This window comes from Lycium barbarum, chromosome 8 (genome assembly GCF_019175385.1).
Source record: "Lycium barbarum isolate Lr01 chromosome 8, ASM1917538v2, whole genome shotgun sequence".
NCBI classification, from domain to species: domain Eukaryota; kingdom Viridiplantae; phylum Streptophyta; class Magnoliopsida; order Solanales; family Solanaceae; genus Lycium; species Lycium barbarum.
Genome location: NC_083344.1, coordinates 71,527,094 through 71,531,983, shown reverse-complemented (window position 1 = coordinate 71,531,983; position 4,890 = coordinate 71,527,094). Strand labels below are relative to the sequence as shown.

At 41.3% G+C, this 4,890-nt stretch overlaps 1 long non-coding RNA gene across 1 annotated transcript; it reads right to left on the bottom strand.

Annotated features, from left to right (window-relative positions):
- Positions 1–574: 574 nt before the first annotated feature.
- On the bottom strand, positions 575–2,982 carry LOC132605098 (uncharacterized). The gene is made up of 3 exons (XR_009569031.1): positions 2,850–2,982; positions 1,891–1,941; positions 575–822 (listed from the first exon to the last, which is right to left on the bottom strand). It is a non-coding gene; the product is annotated as an uncharacterized LOC132605098 (long non-coding RNA).
- Between the last annotated feature and the right edge of the window lie 1,908 nt (positions 2,983–4,890).

Sequence of the window (4,890 nt, the reverse complement as noted above, 5' to 3'; positions counted from 1 at the left end):
TACTGGAACTGCAGGAGCTGGCGGAGGAGCCGTCCCCCGATCTGCAGCTACGGCTGCCCCAATCTCCTCTACTAGCGGCGGTGTAGACGAACCCTCTGTCTGGGGTAAAGTCTCCGGAGCAATATATGTCTGGGCCCTGGTAGTCCTCTGGACCCGGCTCGTCCCTCCTACGGCCACTGACTTGCCCTTTTGGGCCGCTGTTGCCTTTTTCGGAGGCATATCTGCAAATGTAACCATTTGTTAGGGAGGAGTCATCTTTATAACACAGCTCTAACGCACGATCTAAGATAGAAAGAAGGGTAGTATCCTAATGCCCTGTAGCTTCCCGTTTATAGGCGTGGTGCACAACACACCGATAAACAAGACTCTACTAGACACGGTCTGTGGACATTCCGAGGACGAACCGCTCTGATACCACTTTTGTCACGACCCAACCCCGTGGGCCGTGACCGGTGCCCTAGGTGGGCACATATACGTACCCGATACCCAGATTAGCAAATTAACAGAATAATAATATAATAACATTAGTGAATACTACAGAAATTAACAGAAAGGTAGGCTTGGCACACATAGGCCGAGAAGGCCGTCATAGAACAAAATACCCCAAACGTATGTACAGAACCCACACAGATATATCCACAGACCTCTACAGAACATAACACAGTCATAAGACGGGACAGGGCCCCGTCATACCCAGAATACTGTACACATCCAGATAGTGGTGTCAGACTGTACCAAAATATGGGCTCTGAAGAAGAGAGCGCCCCAAAATAGCAGTAATAGGATCCTAGACGTGTGGATCGGCAAACCTGTCGTCTGTACCTGTGCGGCATAAAAACGCAGCCCCCGAAGAAAGGGGGTCAGTACGAAATATGTACTGAATATGTAAAGCAGAATTACAGAAGCATAAACCATAACAGATTCAGAAAACTGAGTAGAAAATCCTGAGTGTCATATGCATATTTTCAAAACAGACAGAGTATGTACAAAATCATATGTCATATCATATCCGGCCCCAGCCATGGGGCTCGGCAGACAGAACGTGGTCACCCTCCCGACATCGGTGCCACAACAGATAGGAATCAGAAAAAGGGGGCGTGGCCCCGTATCATAAAATGTCATATCAGAATGGCCATAACAGATCAGATCAGAACCGGCGGACATGGCACATCATACTCCATAGACCCATGTACGCGTATACCTGCCCCCTCACCTCGGGGCGCGGCGAACAATGCAGAAGATTACGCTTGACAACATATCCTGGCCCGGGCTCAGTGTGGGAAACGTTGGGACATCCACGAATAGAGTAGTGAGAAACTAATGCAATTTTTAAAACGTCATAATTATCTTCAAAGACTCGACGAAGCGTATCGAAGACGAATAAATCAAATGGAATAAAACGGGATCAGAATAACACATTTCGTATGTCAAAATAAATTACGGAAGTATAGCTTTCCCGAAGTCATACCGGGTATCAAAATAATTCATTAGGCTTGATAGAATATTTAAACCACATTCTTTAGATAATTTAAAGGTAGTCAACACATTTTCTTTCAAAAATTTGCTTAAAAAGGAAGCCTTGACTCATAAGGGTAAAATCGTAATTAGCGGGCCCGCCTCGGGACAAACAAGGCGGCGGGCTCAAATAGTGTTCTTTAACCATATGGAGTCACCTAAAAAGGTTCTACGGACATTCGGCGACGTTTCGAGTAGTTTGAAGCAAAGGTGCCTTATTTCAAGCAAAGGGCACCAAAGATGTTCAATTCCATTGAAGGAAAAACGGAAAATTTCCTTTGCGGATTCCGAGGGCCACGAGGTCCTTCGAGGCCCGGATCCGACCCTAACTCACTAAAGGCATGCCAAGGGAAGTAATAGGGTTGCTTTACATACCTTTCACGCTCCTAACGCCTTCCAAAAGTCGCTTCCCGTTTCGTCGAAAAACTGCAAATGGTCAAGTTTACCATTTGTAAGCCATAATTACCAAAGTCTCAATTTAATGCAAATTTGGCTACCGAAATTTCGGCAGCACTTCCCCTATACATATAGCACCCCGAGAATTCAACTCGGCTATAATTCATCAACAACAACCCAAACAACAACATTAATGCCAACAATGAACATTAAAGGCACAATTATCCTTCAACTAGCAATTTTTCTCACAAGTTAACTTAATTATCAATCCAACCCAAATTTTCGAATTAACATTATAATCTCACATCCATTATCATTTAAGATCATCACCACATAACTTTAGAGGCATATCATACCATTTCTCTTAGGATATACACTTGATATACAAGATATACACTTTTCCGCCAAAAGTATAACTTATGCAAAACATCAAATCTTTGGCATATGATTTCATAACAAGTTTCCAACTTCCAAATACCTCAATGAACATCATAATTCACAACCAAACACTTCATTTCCTTAACGTCGGAAAATCATACTAAAACGACATAAGTTCCTACCTTCCAATTCAATACAAACTTATATCATACTAACGTCGTTCACATTACAAACATCACAATACCAACACTCTAAAACATTAAACAAACTTAATCCATTTTATTCTCAAACCACATACACCACACGGCCAAGTGTTATTGTTAGCCATTCAATCAAATTTATTCCACTTTCATTCTCAACATGAATTCCATCACATTCATAACTAGAATACAACATAATTTCAACACATTTGTGGCTATACATCATATATATACATACGGCTACACACTCACACACACACCCACTTTGCAAACTTCCATTTCTTCATACAATAAGCACATTTCCACATACTACAACACAAATAAGGCTCAACAACACAATAACAAGGTAGAAATTCTTACCTTTTCTTCAAGTCTCCTTCACTTGAATATATGATCACCTTGGAGATTCTAGTGCTCCCCACTCCAATCCAACTATACCAAGATGCAAAGGAACCTTGAATTAGTAGGAATTTAACAAGAAATGAATTTTTGAAGCAAGATTTTGGATGGCTAAATTTGGAGGGCAAACCCGAAACCCTCCTCTCTCTCTCTTATTTTTTTTGCTCTTACTTGTTCTTGCTTCTAATGGATTAATATGAAGACTTGGTCTTCTCTTATAATTAGTGGTCACATGTCTTGCACATGACCACATTAATTGGGCTTGGGCCAAGGCCTACCATGGCCGGCCACTTCAATGGATTGGGCTCCAATTCACTTAAAATTTTTTGAGCCCAATAACTTATGGATCACATTTTGTAATTCCCGAAACTAATTTCCAAAATTCCAAAATTACCCTTAGCCTTGTCCCACACTTTCATGATTCTATTCTTTCATGCATAACTCCTATGTTCAACGGAACATCAAATTTGACCTCATATCTCAAAAATCCAACATAATTCAAGTCTTTCCAAACATGTGAAAACACGGGATATAACAAAGACTTCATGGGGTTCCCACAGCCATTATTTCAGACAGAGGAGCCCAGTTTACAGCTAACTTCTGGAGATCGTTCCAGAAGGTATTGGGGACACAGGTGTGTCTCTGCACAACGTTTCACCCTCAGATTGATAGGCAGGCGGAGCGTACTATTCAGACGCTAGAGGACATGTTGCAATCCTGTATTATTGACTTCACAGGTAGCTGGGATGATCATTTGCCACTTATTGAGTTTGCCTATAATAATAGCTACCATTCTAGTATTCGGATGGAACCGTATGAGGCCTTATATGGGAGGAAGTGCAGGTCACCTATTGGTTGGTTCGATGTTGGTGAGATGAAGTTGATAGGCCCAGACATGATTCAACAAGCTATTGATAATGTGAAGCTTATTCAGGAAAGATTATTGGCAGCCCAGAGTCGACAAAAGGCATACGCAGATAATTGACGTCGAGACTTAGAATTTCTGGTTGGTGACTGGGTATTCTTGAAGATATCACCCATGAAGGGCGTGATGAGATTCGGCAAGAAGGGGAAACTCAGCCAGAGGTACGTTGGGCCTTATCAGATCATTCGTAAGGTAGGAAAGGTTGCCTATGAGTTGGACTTACCATCAGATTAGGAAGCAGTACATCCAGTATTTCATGTATCAATGCTTCGTAAATGCATTGGTGACCCTTCCAGAGTATTTCCTGTGGATGATGTCCAGGTGACGGAGGAGTTATCTTATGAGGAGAGCCCCATAGCTATACTTGATCGCCAGGTTAGAAGATTACGTACTAAGGATATAGCTTCTGTCAAAGTATTGTGGCGAAACAACAATAGGGAAGAGGTGACTTGGGAAGCCGAAGATGAAATGAAAAATAAGTATCCCCATTTGTTCCCGATGCTTGCAGGTAATTCATTTCCTTGCTTGACTATATTGATCGGTAAATGAAACTATATGATATATTGTGGTTCATATGATATATTGTGGCCATGTGAGGCACTGGTGGGTTTGCTGAATGCAGGTTGGTAAGTATAGTTACAGAGAAGACTCTGCCAAAAATTTTATAGTATGGGACCTATTATAAACATTCGGGGACGAATGTTTTTAAGGGGGGAAGGATGTTATACCCCGTATCTTCAAGAAGCATTTATCAAATCTGAAACATAAGTACGTTGAGTTAGGGTTAATTAAAAACCACTTTGGAATATAAGGAGCAAGCATTATTAAATATGTTTAATGAGTGAAGGACGTATATAAGGTATACCGGAAGGTTTTATAAGGAAATGAGTGGAAGAAATGAAGTAGTATGACTTTGGAGAAAGGATGGGTAATGTTTTGTGTGAAAATTTTGGTCCAACTTGGGGGACAAATATCTCTTAGCATATGAAGTGTTTTAAGGTGAAACAAAATCCTAAAATGAAGTTCGTTGAGTCTCGTTTCGAACGCAAAAAACTGCTCATCGATTGGACTTTGGAG